Source organism: Macaca mulatta, chromosome 2 (assembly GCF_049350105.2).
Source record: "Macaca mulatta isolate MMU2019108-1 chromosome 2, T2T-MMU8v2.0, whole genome shotgun sequence".
NCBI lineage: Eukaryota > Metazoa > Chordata > Mammalia > Primates > Cercopithecidae > Macaca > Macaca mulatta.
This window is the reverse complement of record NC_133407.1, coordinates 58,792,391-58,811,875: the sequence shown is the minus strand read 5'-3', so window position 1 is coordinate 58,811,875 and position 19,485 is coordinate 58,792,391. Positions and strand designations below refer to the sequence as shown.

Below are 19,485 nucleotides of genomic sequence, written 5' to 3'. Positions count from 1 at the left end.
TAAAACTATCTTAGAGCAAAAATAGAAAATATTTTTGAGCAGTTGTACAATGTGTGTTTTAAACTGTGTTATTATAAGAGTTAAAAAATTTTAAGTTTATGAAGTAAAAAGTTACATTAAGCTAAAGTTAATTTAGTGAAGAAAGAAAAATATTTTCAAATAAGTTTAGTGTAACCAGGCGTGGTCGCTCACGCATGTCATCCCAGCACTTTGGGAGGCTGAGGCAGGCGGATCACAAGGTCAGGAGTTCGAGACCAGCCTGACCAACATGGTGAAACCCTGTCTCTATTGAAAATACAGAAATTAGCCGGGGATGGTTGTGCGTGCCTGTAATCCCAGCTACTCAGGAGGCTGAGGCAGGAGAATTGCTTGAACCCTGGAGGCGGAGGTTGCAGTGAGCCAAGATGGCGCCATTGCATTCCAGCCTAGGCAACAGAGTGAGACTCCGTCTCAAAAAAAAAAAAAAAAAAGTTTAGTGTAGCCTAAATATACAATGTTTATGAAGTCCATCATAGTGTACAGTAATGTTCCAAGCCTTCACATTCACTCATCATTCACTCACTGACTCACCCAGAGAAACTTCCAGTCCTGCAAGCAGCACTCATGCATGTGCCCCATACAAGTGTACCATTTTTTATCTTTTTTACTGCATTTTAATGTACCTTTTGTATGTCTAGGTATACAAATGCCATTGTTTTACAGTTGTCTATAGTATTTAGTTCAGTAACATGCTGTACTGGTTTGTAGCCAAGGAGCAGTAAGCTATACATATAGCCTAGGTATGGAGCAGGCTATACCATCTAGGTTTGTGTACATACACTCTATGATGTTCATACAAGGATGAAATCACATAACACCACATTCCTCAGGATATATCCTTGTTGTTAAGTGATGTATGACTGTATGTCTGCCTATGTGTGTGTGTGTATAATCTGTATATATACATACGAGATAAAAATGAGATTTATATATAGCCAATCCTCTGTGTCCATGGGTTCCACATCCATGGATTCAACCAACTGTGGATTGAAAATACTTTAAACAATTGCATATGTATTATACATATACAGAGTTTTTTCTTGTCATTATTCCCTAAACAATACAGTACAACAACTATTTACATTAGGTTTTATAAGTGACCTTGAGATAATTCAAAATATATGGGAGGGATGGCATTGGGAGTTATACCTGATGTAAATGACGAGTTGATGGGTGCTGATGAGTTGATGGGTGCAGCACACCAACATGGCACAAGTATACATATGTAACAAACCTGCACGTTGTGCATATGTAAAAAAAAAAAAAAAAATATATATATATATATATATATATATATATATATATGGGAGGCTGGTACATAGGTTATATGTAAATACTATATCATTTTATATCAGGGCCTTGAGAATCCCCAAAGATTATCCTCAGGAAGTCCTGGAAACAATCATCCATGGATACTGTGGGACGACTTTATGTATATATATATTTTATATATATATATATAGAGAGAGAGAGAGAGCGAGAGAGAGAGAGACAGAGAGAGAGAGAGAGATTTAAAGAATTGGCTCACACAATTGTGCAGGCTGAAAAGTCCCATCCTCTGTTCTCTGCAAGCTGGAGCCCCAGGAAAGCTGGTGGTAAATTCCAGTCCAAGCCTGAAGGCCTGAAAACCAGGCACATCAATGGTGTAAATCCCAGTCCAAGGGTGGGAGAATGCCGATGTTTCAGCTCAAGCATTGAGGCAGAAAGGGCCAGTTCAACCTTCCTCTGCCTTTTTGTTCTATTTGGGCCCTCCACAGATTGGATGATGCCCATACACATTGGAGAGCGCAATCTGCTTTACTCTATCTACCAATTCAAATGCTAACCTCTTTTGGAACTACCCTCACAGACACACCCACAAATAATGTTTAATTAGGTATCTTGGCATCCTGTGGCCCAGTCAAGTTGACCCATAAAATTAACAATCACAAGTGGAGCCCCTTAAACTTCTTTCAATGAAGGTGATGGCAGAGACAGTGCAGGAGAGCCTGCAATTTATCCTGAGTTGGGTTTTGCTTTCTACTTTCATTGTGCTATATAATGTAGTGATTTTTAATTTAAAGTAACATCTGGGCCTTGGGAAGTAGTTCAGAATGTGAATGCTGAAATCTTACTCTACCACTTATAGGTTGTGTGACCTTGGGGAAGTTACTTAGCTTATTTATGCCTTGGTAGCTTCTGTTATAATATAGGGATCATAATAGCACATACCTCATAGGGTTGTTTTGATTATTAAATGACTCCAAGCATGCAAGGCACTGTGAATACTACATTGTGAGTATCTACTAAATGCTAGGCAGATTTAGCTATTCTTTTTTTATTATTGTATTAATGCCTTCACTATTCTTACAACTGGGAAAAATTACTCTGGATCCATTTTTTAGTATGCCAACCTTCTGCAGCTGGTGAATCTTAGCATCAGTGGTCTTATTTAGGTTTTTGACTGATTAAACAGGATTACTTTCTGACCCTGTTTAATAACTTCGCTGCCAGAAAAACCTTTGGGTTTTTTTTGAGGCTTTAGTATAAGTTTTCAACTGACAGGATCCAGGTGCCCTAAACTTGAGATTTTAAAAAGTTAAAAAAAGTTAAAAAAATTATTTTTAAAAATTTGTTTAGGTACATAACAGTTGTACGTATTTATGTGATATTTTGAGACAGGCATGCAATGTGTAATGATCAAATTAGGGTACTTGGATATTCGTCACCTTAAACATAAGTCATTTCTTTGTGTTAGGAACATTCAAGTTCTACTAATTTTCAGATGATTTCTTCTTGCTTGTTAACATCCTTTTCTTGCAGATTGAAGAACTCCTTGTAATATTTCTTGTATGACAGGTCTGGTGTTGATAAAATTCCTCAGCTTTTGCTAATCTTGAGTTTTGATGAGGACCTCTCTCCTATCCCCCATATTTTGACCACATAGTAGATCAAACACAGTTAAGGAATATTTGGGCTTATCATACAGAGAGAAATATGAGGTAGTATAACACTTATGCCCACTTAAGTCTAAGACAAAAATCTATAAAGACAAGTTATAGGAAAACTTGAATTCTCAAGATTTTTAGTTAAAAAAAATGGTAAATACTAGGGCCAGTGAAGCAATCTTAAAAGGAGTTTGTTTTTGTGCTTTTTCTTTTTTCGTTGAAAGTCAGTTTTAAATATGTATTCCAGGTGACATGGAAGCTATAGGGCTCAAGTAATTGTAGAAAGCTAAATTCTTTCTTATTGCAGAACCATGACAGTCACCATTTCAGTACCTAATTTGCACTTTACCTCTCTTTAGCTAGCTTAATATTCAGTTATAATCAGAAGTGTAGCGAGTCCCAAACCTTAAAGGATTTAGAAGAATTTTGTGAAATTAGCAAAATATCTGCTACCACAAATGTTATGTTATGAATTCGTTTGTTGAAATTTGCTTTGACAGACTTAGGAAAGGATCTACAACATTAAGGAAGCAATGTTGGATACCATGCTAACAGAGTAGTAGACTGATATTCTCCCTGGGCAGTTGTGAAATATGGCACTATTAAATATTGGAAACTCTCTGGTGACTTAACTTCTAGTCCTAATGTACATTATATAATCATGGAGGTTTTGGGCCAATAATCTAATAATTCGTTGATGCTGGGTGACAAAGAATGAGTTTTCATGTAATGGTTAGAGATGTTACATAATATATGCCCTTTTGAAGAGAAATAGCCTGTGCGTTTAAATTGTGCTAGTAGGCAGCATTACATGTGAGCAACAGATACTTCCCTGGGACCATAGGCTGTTAAACGACCACAAAAGCCTCCTAATTGCAATCTTCCTCCATTCTAACCCATTCTCTACTTTCAGCCAGTCGGGGCTGATTGTAAAGGTGTGTATCCCAACATGGGTCACTCTGCTTAAAACCCTTCAGTGGCTCACAGAGCCCTCAAAGGAAGTCTATACTATTATTACATTCACTCACTCCCATTTTAGTTTTTCTTCCACCCTGCCATTTTATCACCCAGACATCTTGGATACTGAGTCATCTCAAGCAACTCAAGGATGACCACGCTTCACAAGATGTGAGCTGGGAGCACAGGCAGGCCTTCCTGTCCAGCTCTGATCCCCGCAGCTCTCCCTGCCATCTGCCTCATTCTCTTTCTCTGTAGACTTTCTCTGCTTTGGCATGCTTGGAAATGGCCACCCTGTAGCTCCCTGGTTTAGATGTCTTTCCCGGAAGTGATCAGCAGAGATAGACATTTGTGTAAGTCCGTTCTCACATTGCTATAAAGGAGTACCTGAGACTGGGTAATGTATAGACTCACAGTTCTGCAGGCTGTACAGGAAGTATGGCAGAGGAGGCCTCAGAAAACTTACAATCACGACAGAAGGCAAAGAACAAGGAGGCATGTCTTACATGGCTGGAGCAGGCGGAAGAAAGAGAAGCGGGGCCGGACGTTCTTCACTGAGAGTCGTCGGGGTTTCCTGCTTCAACAGTGCTGGGACGGAACCCGGCGCTCGTCCCCCGTCCCCCATCTCGGCCGGCCGCCCATAGCCAGTCCTCCCTCACCTTTTCACCGCGCCCTCGGACCGCCCCAAGGTCCCCGCAGCCCGCCGCTCCAGCACCGCGCGGCCACCGCCGCCGCCGCCGCCTGTCCTTAGCCTCCGCCATGACCACCGCGTCCACCTCGCAGGTGCGCCAGAACTACCACCAGGACTCAGAGGCCGCCAGCGACCGCCAGATCAACCTGGAGCGCTACGCTTCCTACCTTTACCTGTCCATGTCTTACGACTTTGACCGTGATGATGTGGCTTTGAAGAACTTTGCCAAATACTTTCTTCACCAATCTCATGAGGAAAGGGAACATGCTGAGAAACTGATGAAGCTGCAGAACCAAGGAGGTGGCCGAATCTTCCTTCAGGATATCAAGAAACCAGACTATGACGACTGGGAGAGCGGGCTGAATGCGATGGAGTGTGCGTTACATTTGGAAAGAAATGTGAATCCGTCACTACTGGAACTGCACAAACTGGCCACTGACAAAAATGACCCCCATCTGTGTGATTTCATTGAGACGCATTACCTGAATGAGCAGGTGAAAGCCATCAAAGAATTGGGTGACCATGTGACCAACTTGTGCAAGATGGGAGCACCCGAATCTGGCTTGGCAGAGTATCTCTTTGACAAGCACACCCTGGGAGACAGTGATAATGAAAGCTAAGCCTCAGGCTAATTTCCCCATAGCCATGGGTTGACTTCCCTGGTAACCAAGGTAGTGCATGCATGTGTTGGGGTTTCCTTTACCTTTTCTATAAGTTGTACCAAAACATCCACTTAAGTTCTTTGATTTGTACCCTTCCTTCAAATAAAGAAATTTGGTACCCCCCCGCCAAAAAAAAGAGAAGCGGGAGGTACCACACATTTTTAAACAACCACATCTCATGAGAACTCACTCACTATCCTGAGAACAGCAGTGGGGGTATCCACCCCCGTGACTCAGCCACTTCCCACCAGGCCCCTCCTCCAACACTAGGGATTACAGTTTGACCTGAGATTTAGTCAGGGACACAAATGCAAACCATATCAAAGTTCTACTTCCAGTTCCTGGGAAAGTGAATCTGACGGGCTAGAGTAAGATAGGCTCCCCAGGTGATCTCCTGAGCCTGGGAGATGGCCACAGGCACAGTACTGGCTGTGAAAGAACACTGCCAGAAGAAAACACAGTCAACCTTTTGTTGCTCCCCTTAGCCCCCTCCTTCCCCTTTCATTTTCCAATGACTGTAACATCAGATGTCTTCAGATAGGCTTGGAGTTTGGTCTTTGGTACCAAGGACTGTGATTGCCATATACATTGTTTATTTATTTATTTTTTGAGACAGGGTTTTGCTCTGTAGCCCAGGTTGGAATGCAGTGACATGATCGTGGCTCACCGCAGCCTTAACCTCCTGGGCCCAAGTGATCCTCCTGCCTAAGCCTCCTCTGTAGGTGGGACCATAAACTTGCACCACCACTCCACGCTAAGTATTTTTTATTTTTTGTGGAGACGAGGTTTCACCATTTTGCCCAGGCTGGTCTTGAACTCCTGGACTCAAGTGATCTTCCTGCATTGGCCTCCCAAAGTGCTGGCATTACAGGTGTGAGCACCACCCCTGGCCCCTGGTTTATTTATGGGAAACTTAAGGCAGCCAAGAACCTATCTTTCCAACAAGGTGGTATATCTTGTAGATTTTTTTCATTCACTCATTTGTTTAACCAATATTTACTAGTTATCTACATTGTTTAAGGTGCTATAATACAGAGATGCATGGAATATAATTATATGTAGTATAAAATCCAATTTAGTTTTTGGGGAAACTGTTATGTATTTAAGCTGCATTAGCTTGCTTGTCCAGGGTTATAATCCTTTATTCATTAATATTTTCCCCCAGATCTTGTTCCCATATTATGGCAGGCAGTCACACCCTTTAATCATTTGCCTGTAAAGATGTCTCCGATTTATTCAGGTTTACTCATTCTAGTTAGGAGTAACTAGGAGAATAGACACGTTGGAAAAATAGAAATCTTCCAACAGCAACGTTGCATGACATTATGAGTTTGACATTCATTAAATAACGAGAGAGAGTTTGTATTATCTGGGAAGCTGGAGGCTTTAAGATTATAAACATGGCAGCTTGCCCAAATCATTTCTAGAGTTGGAAGTAGCATGAAGTTCAAGACTTCACAAATAAACATTCACATGCAAAGAGAAAAATCAGAAAAATCATAGCCTAAATCCAAAATGAAGTCACAGCTGGCTGCTTCGGAAAAAAGAAGGATGAGCTTTGTTGGCAAAGTCAGCTCTTCTGCATGTTTAAAGTCTATGTAGCAGAGTCTAAAAGAAAGCACACCAAATTTCGATTCTCTCTTATAGCAGGCTTAAATTTAGCTCTTTGTGGAAACTGGTTGGGAACATGTACATGGTTGAAGGTATATGGTGTTATGTTTATAAAGTTCAATGATGGTAACTGTTGAAGGGGTTATATCACTAGAGTATTTATTGGGGTGATAGTGGGTAGCAGGATAGTGGGAGACCCCTACAAAGAGACCATTAGGTAAACCAATTTGTTGAATATTTGAAATCATATTCTTTTGTAGTGAGGAAGAAAGCATACTTGAACTTGCATTCTTAAAATTGAACACTCAAAAACATCATTTGGAGAGCTTTGCCATGATAACCATTGTGAAATAAATAAGGGGAAGAAAGCATAACCCATCAACAAATGCCATCATCAATCTTCATCAAGCTTTGATTTGATGATAAACATGTGCAGATCGTGTGCAAACTGTCCTCCTAACTGTTGAACCCCTTGCTTCCTTTGTGTACTGGCTAGTGCACCCAGGGATGTCAGGTGACTTTTTCATAAGAAGATGGTAGGTTAATTCCATAAAAGTACAATTCAAGAGTCCAATTTGAATACATTTTGAGGTGGAATGTTGTCTTTGCAGTTGGTGATTTGAAAGGTTACTTTAAATCCACTGAGTAAACATACTAAAGTAGGTGAGAGGTTCTTTCTTGGGTTTTGGAAATGCGTTATTGATGTATGATAATTGTGGCTAAGGTCATTTCCTAATCTTCAATATTAACTACAAGTTTGTCCTGTCCTCTATAGAGAAGTATAAGAATTAATTTGTTGTCTGAGGAAATAAAAATGAAAGGGACTAATCACAAAATACATTTTCCATAGCAAAAGGGCAAAAGTGCTAATTGAATGTAGGTAATATTTTCCCATTTTGAGGAACAAAAATATGAACTTTGAATCAATTCCTTATCTACAGATATGGATCCTTGTCTGCATGGCATTTTATTTTGCTCATCCTTAGGACTTTTCTCATCTTTTATTAGGACAGGACCTACCATGTTTTTCTAATAATGCCAGCCTGGCCAAAGTAATACAGAACTTTCTAATTCCTTTTTACTTGATGTTGTGCCCAGGGGCTGGCCAAAGTTAAGGGTTTAGCCTCTTCTGGAACTGAGTAGTCCACAGGGAAACGGACCTCTGACTGAGGGCTCATTAATTTATCCTAGTCAGTTTTATTTTTAAATATAATTTCTGCATCCAGGTATAGTTTACAATGTTCAGACTGTATCTTTAGCTCTCAAAGTCTTATGGTCCAATCAGTTTGGGGGGGAAAACTGCTGAGCTTTAAGCTGTTCTAAAAGTATACAATTTACACAAAAATTAGACAAGTTGGATAGCACGATCTATCTCTAGTGAATGACTCTTTTGTTGTTGTTCCAATCTCCAGTTCATTACAAACTGATAATTTTGTGGACTAAAATAAAAATCAATTACTAACAGTAAAAAACCAAGACATAAAAAAAAAGCTCTAAAGTTTTATTAGATTTAACAGATATAAAATTAGACTATCGAATTGTTATAAAAGTATCTAATTTTTTTCAATATAGCTATACTTATGTGAGATAAGCATACTTACCTCATTTTGTACTCATCACAAACAGTTTGCAGACTGGCATGGGATCACACTGAGACAAAAAATCTAATTTTTTTTTTTTTTGAGACGGAGTTTCACTCTCGTTGCCCAAGCTGGGGTGCAATGGCGTAATCTCAGCTCACTGCAACCTCCACCTCCCGGGTTCAAGCCATTTTCCTGCCTCAGCCTCCTGAGTAGCTGGGATTAGAGGTGTGAACCACCACGCCCGGCTATTCTTTTGTATTTTTAGTAGAAACAGGGTTTCTCCATGTTAGCCAGCTGGTCTTGAACTCCTGACGTCAGGTGATCCACCCGCTTCAGCATCCCAAAGTGCTGGGATTACAGGTGTGAGCCACCGCGCCTGGTCCACAAAATCTAGTTACTTAGTTGGAGTTGAAAAAGTTAAATAGTACCTTGAAGCTTCCATTTAAAAATTTTCCCAAAATGATATCTTGATTTAAATTTGCTGTATTTACTTTTTTCCCTAACAACAACAATAACAACAACAACAAAACATTCACTATATTTTCTCTTTTTTTTTTGTTTAACAGAGCCTCAATAGGTTAATCCTATTCCAGGGAAGTGTAGGTTATCTGCCTAGTCCTGGGTGAATCTTGATCAGATTGGTTATTCCAGTTTCCTGCTGAGTGATTGGTATAGGTAGGAACAAGTGACACAATGCTGGCCAATGAGATGTGAGGGAAGTTGGGGAAGTTGGGGCACTTTTGAAAAAGTTTTCTTTCCTCTTAAAAAAGGTACAATGAAATGATTTGAGGATATGATGCCTGGAGCTGCTACAGCCATCTGTTAATCTATGAGTTTATGATGATTAGAGTAGAAAGATGGAAGAAACTTGGATTTTCAATGAATTATTGAATTGCTAAATAAACTAATTTTACTGCCTTCCAAATTTCTTATATGGGATTTAAAAAATTCTTTATCTTTTAAGCAATTTGTCATTCTCTTATTTGCAGCCAAAAGCATCTAAACAGTAATTTGCAATCATTCAAAGCATATATGATATTTTAATAAGGAGTTCAATTTTTAAGGAAACACAGTAATTAATTAGATGTTTAAGAATCAATTTCCCATGCAATGCTCTACCCCGAGGCATGGCTTTTCCTCAGATAGCAGCTCTTAGCCTTGCAAGCAAAAAGACTACTAGAAGGAATGAACTGATCTCTGTAGGATTTGCTTGGCAAGCCAAATGTTTAAAAAGCAGCATATGTCACAAAAATAAGGTGTACTGCAGCTGCAAAGACTGCCTTTGTTTTGAGATATGGGATGTTTGTAACCTTCGGCAGGGGTAGGTTAAATCAACTCTGAATCTTGTTTTGAGTGTTGAAGCAAGTGCACGATGTGCACAGTCCTCTCAGAGCAGGCTGTAGGTTATGGATTATCAGTAACCATTGGAGGCTGTGACTGAGGGGTTGCACAGTCTTTTTTAATTCCTTAGTGCTCTGCTTTCAGTCTTGAAAGTTTACTGAGATGCTCAGATGGAGGAAGATACAAGCTGCAGGGCTTGAGAAGTACCTATGGGTATAAAAAGAACTTTCACTAGGCATTTTGGGTGCTGGAGTTTGTGACAAGTAGATGGAAAGGAAAAAGAGATGGGAGCTAAATGAGGTCATATGAGTGAGTGTAGCTGGCAATAGAGCTGAGAGATTTTAGTTTTTTGTTTTTTTTTTTTAATGAAGAAATGAATGACATGTTGAGTCTGCCATTATTATGTGTCAGAGATTGTCCTCAGCACTTTTCTTACATTAATTCATTGAATCCTCACCACAGTCCCATCAAACAGATAACATTATCATGCCCAGTTACAGATGAAGGAAGTGAGTCCAGTCCACGGAAGTTAAGTACCTTTGCTAAGACCCACAGCCTTCATAGTTCACACTCTTACCCATAAACCACTCTTGCCATATGGAGCATTACAACTGTATAGACAAGTCAAAAAGTAGTATAGGAATCACTCGGGTATCCAGTGCGCCACTCTGTCATTTAAAGAAATACAACTTTAAAAACATAGCTGGTCCCTGAACACCTTTCTCTGCCCCTAGTTCTCCCTTTCTTTCTATGATCTTTCTTTCTGTGAGCTTTCTGGCATGAGGCCTGGCTTGGCTTTTGGTAGAGGGGCTGGGTTTACTTTTTCATGCCTCCTGGGCCCTGATTACTTAAGCAGCAGTTCTGAAAGAAACAGATTTCTCCAGCCTCTGCTGCCCAGAGCCAGGCCTCAGCCAGGTGTTCTAGACAGTGAGCGAACCTCTGGCCCCCTTATGGGGTGGATCCTTCAGTCTTCATTTAGTCCCCACTGTGCTGTAAGTGCTCAGCAACCAGCCCCATTGCCCTCTGTTGGTCATGGTGACCTGAAGCCCCAAGGTTTCAGTCCCACTCACCACGGTGAGGCCTCTGGGAAAATGGGAAGGGCAATGCTATTGATTTGGGGGGAAAAGAGGCTTTTTTCATCTGCTGTTTCTTGGTTGGAGGGGCTATGAAGGCCAGGCTCTGACAGTCCTTTTTGGTCACGAACATCTTATTTTCTGAGTTGTTTTGACTTGAAGAAATTAGGGTGATTATTTTGGAAGGATACATGAAATTATTTTAACGGTTAAATTAACTTGATTTTGAAATGCAAGTTTTCTTGGCACCCATGGATGGCAAGCAGTAGGGAGCCTGCTTTAGGCTTAGTTATTACTCAAAGGAATTTAGAGGAGACATGGATTGCAGCCTATAATATCTTTAAGTTAAAAAAAAAGAGATGGAGTCAGGAATGCTTCACCATGGAGTTGTTTTGTTTGTTTGTGTTTTGAGACAGTGTCTCACTCTGTCGTCCAGAGAGGAGTACAGTGGTGTGGCTCATTGCAAACTCTGCCTGCTGGGTTCAAGTGGTTCTCGTGCCTCAGCCTCCTGTGTAGCTGGGATTACAGGCATGCACCACCATACCCGGCTAATTTTTGTAGTTTAGTAGAGATGGGGATGGCCATGTTGGCTAGGCTGGTCTCGAACTCCTGGGCTCAAGTGATCCGCCCCCCTCAACCTCCCAAAGTGCTGGCATTATAGGCATGGGCCAGCGCGCCTGGCCCACCATGGAGCTTCTGCCATAATTTATCTTTTGACTTATTCAAAAGTCAATAAGTTGACTTATTCATCAACTATTTACCATTTACCTCTTGCCAAACACTGGCAGGTATGGGAGATATAGCAGTAATAAAAGCATGTAAAAATTCTTACCCTCATGAAACTTATATTCCAGCAGGAGAGACAGAATAATGAAGCAAGTAGGTGTGTTTGTGTGTGTGTGTGTGTGTGTGTGTACACGCGATGTTATGTAGTAAGTACTGATAAAAACAGGAAACAGGGGAGAGTAGTTTTTTGTTTTTGTGAATAAAACTAAACTGTTTCGAGGAGCGTATTACCAGTGCAGAAGCAGATATATTATTCTAAATACAATAATCAAAATAAGATTATGACATCGAAACTGCATAGTCTCTTAGAGCATCTCCATGCTTGGACTATGATACATTTGACAAGGTAGGGATCTAACCAGTAGGTAGCTCTTGGTGCCCTCAGCAATGGGAGCTGTAGCCCACTTTCTCCACTCCAGGGTGACCCTCCTCCTGATCTAAAACATCTCCTGACTATCTCCCCTCCAGCCCCTGCAATAGGACTTATCATGGCAAAAAGAGAAAAACTTGAGTTCTTCATACTCAGGGAAGGAAAAATCTGGAAATACGTTATGGTTGACCACTGCCCTCATTGGCAATGTGGGCAGTAGAAGGGAAAGTGATTTTTCTTTTTCAGAAAAGAATTTTGATATGTGTGTGTGTGTCTAAGTGGGATAGGCTTTGGAGATCAGCATAGCCTGGGAATTTGGCAAGTTGGAAGTGCGCTTTTTACTAATATCAGAAATTCAAATGAGGATTACTTCTCTAATGTAACTGCCGTGAGCATTCATAATAGTGATATTACAGATTGTGTGCAGATCATCCTCTTCAGTTTATTAATAAAAGATTTCCATAAATCAGGATATAACTTTAAGAACACCCCCTCACCACCATTTAAAAAATTGTATGACGAATTGCTTTTTCATTTGCAAGATTTTTGTTTAAGCAGAGCTCTTAACAATTTTTTTGTGAGCAGTCATTTTAAAGTGCCTACATTTGCATGGCTTTATAGAGACACAGTTAAATCGACATAGGCCTAGTCATCTCAATATAGAAGAGAAGGCAAATTTGCATTTTAAAAGCTGCATTTTGGACTGGAAAGTATTTAATCCCCAAAGATAAACTGCTTTACAGCTGATTTGTTCATGGATATGATGATGGCTCTAGAAGGTAATAGATACTTGATTTGGTTTCCCTGAATAATTCCAAATTCTGGATTAAAGCATGGTAATTGATTTAAAGAAAACATGACTTTTTTGTTGAGATGGAGATATAGGGAGTAGTGTGTGTGAAAGTGGGTAGGAATAGGGTATTCTGTGACTACAAATCAGCTGATTTTATGGATTTTCCACTTGCAGCTTTTTGGTAGCTGGAATATTTCAGCCATTAAGCACAGCTCTTTTCAGACACAGTAATGATCACTTGCTGACATGGCCCTTTCAAGCCATGTCCGGTGTCTGACAGAGCTGATGGCCACTGTGAAACTACTGAAAGATGTCCTGGATAAGTCAAGCTGGCCAGACTGGCTTAGGTTTAAAACCTTGGATCCTCACATTTCTGGAACAAAAGAAAGGATACATACTCGTCAGAAGTGTGATTTCAGTTAAACCAATCTTGACTATTTCTATGTTTCTGAGTCAAGTGCTTCAAGACAAAAAAAAAAAAAAAAAAAAAAAGGAGTCCTTGTGGTCACTTTTTCACCTAGGGAAAAAGCATTTAAATGGCCACTAGTGCCTAAATGTCCACAGATGCTTCTGCATTATTCATCAGAAGTTTCCTCTATCATTAGAATAGCACTGTCTTGCACAGAGCAAATGTTTCTTTAGATTTAAAGAAGATGTAGGTCTAGTTGTTGCTTTTTTATTTTTCAGATCTGGATTGTGGGGATAAACTGATGTTTGAATTGTTCTTGTTCTGTGGGAGGAAAAGGATTTCTGATTACGGTACTTACCAGCAATTGGAGTGCTGAATCAGTTACAAAAATTCAAAATAGCATGCAGATTGCGACATAATTTTCCCGTGTGAACAGTCCTTTAGGGAAGCAGCCTTGCAGGATAACAGTTCTATACATTGTTCATTCCTGTACTGAATGTTGTAGTGACCCAGGGCAGGGAGAGCTGGAGTCCAGGCAAAGCTTGTACATCTCCCGGATGTTGACAAGTACTGCTGCCTCAATGCTTTTTGTTGTATTGAGGTTCTACTGCTTCAAGTGCATGCATCATATTTAAATACAGTATACTTAAACTTGGCAGTGATCCTAGCATTACACTAGGATCCTAGTGATGTTAGCATTAATAATATAATCAGTAATATGCAAGAGCGCCATCTCATATTTAAGGCTTGTATTTTATTATTTGCCAAGTATCTACTCTGAGTCTACTCCTGTGGTCTTGTGAAATTACCAAAATACCCAGAATTGTGTTCCCTTGATGCATTGCTGTGGCTGTAAGTCAGGCAAAGGTGACTTAAATGTGGACCAGTTTGATTTTTAATAATAAATTTGGATCAGAATTTTAGGGTTAGATAAATAACTTTTAAGAATAATAAATTTTTCCCTAAAAAATTAAAAATTAGAACTGGTTTCTATGATGAGCCACAAAAGAATATCTTAAATTCCAAAATTTTCTTCAATCATGTGAAAGCAGTTTACTGTCTGTCTTTAAATTTTCAAGTCTCTTTTTTAGTTCTTATGCCTTATGGGTGCATAGGATATTAGGTACTAGTTTAAGAAGTTTTTTAAAACTGAATTGTTTGTAAAATGTTACTTGTTTACTGGAAAACAAGGAAGAGAATAAAGAAGAATATGAATTATCCTTAACCCTCTAAGCCAGAAACAACCATACTTGCTGCCATTTTTGTACAAAGTCTTTTCTCCATTTCTCGTAACATATACAAATATACAGATTTAGTGTTAAGAGCCTCACCTTTGTGTGATTAACTACAGTGCCGGAGTCAGAAAGAAGAAAATGTAGATGGTATATGCCAAAGGAAGGGTTAATTCTCAGAAAACTGGAGGAGCCTAAAATACGGCAAATTCTCGCAGGCAGCCCAAAGACCTGATTTAGGAAGTTTATCTATTTTGAAACTTGAAGTTCTGGAAGATATTTTAACTGGATAAGTTTGCAACCAGCTGGGTGACTCTACTATACTCTGATTGATCTAATAAAACACTTTCAAATCACATTCTTTGGTATTAGCACAGATAACAACACATTGATTAATATCTAAGCTAACCATTATCATTTTTCACCATTTGTATTGGTTCTTCATCAGCTCTTAGCTTTAAATGCTAAAATTCACTGGCTCTGAGATAACCACAAATCAGTCTCTGCTTTTATTCTTAAAATACTCTTTAATTTTTTTAAAGACAACCAACAACAGTTGGGGATCTCCTTTAAGATCTGTTCATCGAACCACCAATTCATTAGTCCAATGAACAAAAATATATGCAGTCACTGTCTAGGCACAGAAAATCATGGGATGATAAAAACATTTCTGTCTTTATGGAGCTTACATTTTAGTGAACAGTGACAGGAAATGAAGAAAATGACTGTTAATGGTGGTTAATTAGGAGGCTGCTTTAGATTAGGTGGACAGGACTTGCCCCTTTAAATTACTTAATCTTCACCTGAATGTAAAAAAGGAGTAAAGCATACACATAGCTGAGGAGCAAGTATTCTAGGGAAAAGAAACAGCCAGTACAGCGAGTGCAAAGTGTGCTGGGGAACTGTGCAGTCTAGTGATCTATGGGAAGAAGGGCAGGAGGGAGAGGCTGGAAAGAGACCACGCAGGCCCCTGGCAAGGAGTGTGGGACTAATTACATTCCCAGTGGGAGGTTGCTGGAGTATTTAAAACAGCTAATTGACCATTTAAAAATAGCATATTGGCTGTGACATTGAGAAAGGGGATCACCAGATTGATGGAGACAAGTGGTAGATGCGGGTTATCGCAAATGGAGAGTCAAGACTTTGTGAAGGATGGAGAAAGGAAACAATGATGAATTCTTGGCTTGGATCTTAAATAATGAGGGGATACTGGAACAATTTACTGAGACGGAGAGGCTGAAGAAAAGCAAGTTTAAGATTTATGTGATGTTTAAGATCTTATTAGATACCCCAGTGCTTGGCATTCAGCAGTTATACGAGCAAGTCTGGAACTGAAGGCAAAGGATGGGGTTTGAGATTTACATTTGGAGTTACCTGTGTGTGGATTGGAATTAATGCCACGGGATTAGGCCACATTGCTTAGGGTGGTGTAGAAACGCAAATTCCTTCAACATTTGGAAGCAGTTTTATTGTCCTGCTGTAGAATTTCAGATAACTGAGAAACTACCACTACTTTGAACTGCTGCATTTTCTGAGCTCTGATGTCATTCAGAAAAAAAGGAAAGAAACAAGTATTTGTTGAAAACCTAATGTGTATGGAAAATTGAGCAAGACACTCTACATGCTATTTCATTTAATCTTTACCACGATTCTCTTAAAATGTGAAGAAACTGGCTCAGAGTTAACTAAGTAAATAGACAAGAAAGTAATGTGACTGAGAAGTGACTCCAGGATTTAAATCCAGGTTGTTCAGTGTTCTTTTGCTTTATTGGGCTTGCAGTTGGCAGAGTTGCAATGGTGATGGTTTTCTTTCGCTAGTTCTTGCAAATTATATGGAATTTTAAAGTGAATATAACATCTCCCATATATATGTTTTAACACTTTCAAAACAATATTTGCTCATGGCAAAGACAAGAAAATGCCTCAACAAGGTTTTAAGGTGGGAATTACTTTCATCCCTTTCTTTTTAATTACCATTTTCCTTTCCACAAATTCTAGAAAGTTCCAAGCCTATTGTAGAAGAGAAAATATATCTTTCCTTACCCACCACTAAGCTCATAGCTGAGACTCCTATAACAAAATACAAATTAAAAAGAGAAAAGCATACAAATTTACTTAATATAAGTTTTATATGACACAGGAGCCTTCAGAATGAAGAACCTCCTCCGCCACCTCAAAAAAAAAAAAAAAAAAGAGATGAAGACCCACATGGGGAAACCTGTGTATTTTTATGTACAGTTGGGCAGAAGTATGATGGAATGGCAAAAGGATATGATCAAATAGTGGTAAACTGAGGGGAACTTAGCAAGGGCAAGGCACCTCTTGGTGTCTCTGTGTCTTTTTGTTTTTTTTTTCTGGGCATAGGAAAGGCACCTTTGGAATGAAAGTCTCACATCCTATGTTAGAGGAATGTCAGTAATTCTTTTATGGCCTGCTTCAGGGGAGAAGCGTGGGAGAGGTCATAGAGTCCTTCCTGCTTCTGCTATTTCCTCAAAGGCCAATGTGCCATACTTTAGGGTAGTGTATCCCTGAACCTCTTTTTGTATAGCATATATTTATGTGTATACATGAAATAACTGAAATAGAATCATGTTCTACCTGTCATTTCATAACTTTTTTGTTCACATAAAAATGTGTCTTAAGGCCAGGTGTGGTGGCTCACGCCTGTAATCCCAGCACTTTGGAAGCCCCAAGTGGGTGGATAACTTGAGGTCAGGAGTTTGAGACCAGCCTGGCCAACATGGTGAAATCCCGACTCTACTAAAATTACAAAATTAGCCAGGTGTGGTGGTGGGTGCCTGTAATCCCGGCTACTCTGGAGGCTGAGGCAAGAGAATCACTTGGGTGGCAGTGAAGAGCCATGTAGCTGCAATTAACTGTGTGGATATCTTTGCTTCATTATGTCAGTATCTCTACAGGATAAATCCTTCGTATTATGATTGCAAGGTCAAAATGCGTGTTTGTTTTAAATTTAGATAGATATTGCCGAGTTGATTCAAATAATGTCGCTAATTCGTAATCTTGTTATTAGCCTCCTAACTTCATCCACAATGGCTTTTTAACATGAAAATTTTGCATATAATATGAAATATTATTTACTCTTTTAAGTTTTTAACCATGAGTAAGGGTATTTCTTTCCTCGTTTTTATTGGTTACTTCTGTGAACTGTCTTTTCATTACCTTTTGCCTGTGTTTTAATTGAACTGTCTTTTTTATTGACTTGCAGGAACGCTTTATGTAATGGATATTAAACCTTTGTTTATTAGATATTCTTGTAGATATGTTCTCCTAGCCTATCGTTTTGAATGGTTTATATAGGTATTTTTGCATGTAGTTAAACTTATCATCTTTTTCCATTAGGGTTTCTGTCTTTGCCCACGTTAGAAGAAGTGTGGAATTTTACTCTGGAATGGCTTCTCAGAGGACTGAGTTAGTTATATGGGAGTACTTATGTGTTTAAAATTGTATAGACTATAGTGATTGAAATTGAAAGATATATCTTATTTCATTGACCTACCAGTGTCATATATGAGACAGCCTTCCAGTGTCCTGTGTTTCTGACATTGGGGGCTTCTGAGGTGACTGTCAGATATTAATCATCTTTCCTTTTTTTTTTTGTGATGCCCCCTCCCCACTGTGTCCATGTGTTCTCATTGTTCACCTCCCACTTATGAGTGAGAACATGCAGTGTTTGTTTTTCTGTTCTTGTGTTAGTTTGCTGAGAATGATGGCTTCCAGCTTCATCTAAGTCCCTGCGAAGGATATGAACTCATCCTTTTTTATGACTGCATAGTATTCCATGGTGTATATCTGCCACATTTTCTTTATCCAATCTATCATTGATGGGCATTTGGGTTAGTTCCAAGTCTTTGCTATTGTGAAAAGTGCCACAGTTAACATATGTGTGCATGTGTCTTTATAGTAGAATGATTTATAATCCTTAGGGTATATACCTAGTAATGGGATGGCTGGGTCAAATGGTATTTCTAGTTCTTGATCCTTGAGGAATCGCCATGCTGTCTTCCACAATGGTTGAACTAATTTACACTCCCACCAACAGTGTAAAAGCATTCCTATTTCTCCACATCCTCTCCAGCATCTGTTGTTTCCTGACTTTTTAATGATCACCATTCTAACTGGCATGAGATGGTATCCCATTGTGGTCTTGATTTGCATTTCTCTAATGACCAGTGATGATGAGCTTTTTTTCGTATGTTTTTTGGCTGCATAAATGTCTTCTTTTGAGAAGTGTCTGTTCATATCCTTTGTCCACTTTTTTTGGTTTGCCAGTATTTTACTGAAGGTGTTCGCATTAATGTTCATCAGGGATATGGGCCTGAAATTTTCTTTTTTTTCTGTGTGTGTCTCTGCCAGGTTTTGGTATCAGGATGATGCTGGCCTCATAAAATGAGTTAGGGAGGATTCCCTCTTTTTCTCTTGTTTGGAATAGTTTCAGAAGGTATGGTACCAGCTCCTCTTTGTACCTCTGGTAGAATTTGGCTGTGAATCTGTCTGGTCCTGAGCTTTTTTTGGTTGGTAGGCTATTAATTACTGCCTCAATTTCAGAACTTGTTATCGGTCTATTCAGGGAATCAACTTCTTCCTGGTTTAGTCTTGGGAGAGTGTAAGTGTCCAGGAATTTATCCATTTCTTCTAGATTTTCTAGTTTATTTGCACAGAGGTGTTTATAGTATTCTCTGCTGGTAGTTTGTATTTCTGTGGGATTGTTGGTGATCTCCCCTTTATCATTTTTTATTATGTCTATTTGATTGTTCTTTCTTTTCTTCTTTATTAGTCTGGCTAGTGGTCTATTTATTGTGTCCATCTTTTCAAAAAACTGGCTCCTGGATTCATTGTTTTTTTTTTTTTTTTTTTTGAAGGGTTTTTCATGTCTCTATCTCCTTCAGTTCTGCTCTGATCTTAGTTATTTCTTGTCTTCTGCTAGCTTTTGAATTTTTTTGCTCTTGCTTCTCTAGTTCTTTTAATTGTGATGTTAGGGTATTGATTTTAG

The 19,485-nt window shown here is 39.3% G+C and overlaps 1 protein-coding gene and 1 pseudogene across 2 annotated transcripts in view; both read left to right on the top strand.

The window, feature by feature from the left end:
• The window catches only part of PLCH1 (phospholipase C eta 1), a 253,598-nt gene that overhangs the window by 102,806 nt on the left and 131,307 nt on the right, over positions 1 to 19,485 (top strand). The gene's annotated exons all lie outside the window — the stretch shown is intronic.
• Positions 4,480 to 5,412, top strand: LOC100424314 (ferritin heavy chain pseudogene; annotated as a pseudogene). Its single transcript, XR_001443165.3, has one exon. The product of XR_001443165.3 is annotated as a ferritin heavy chain pseudogene (transcript).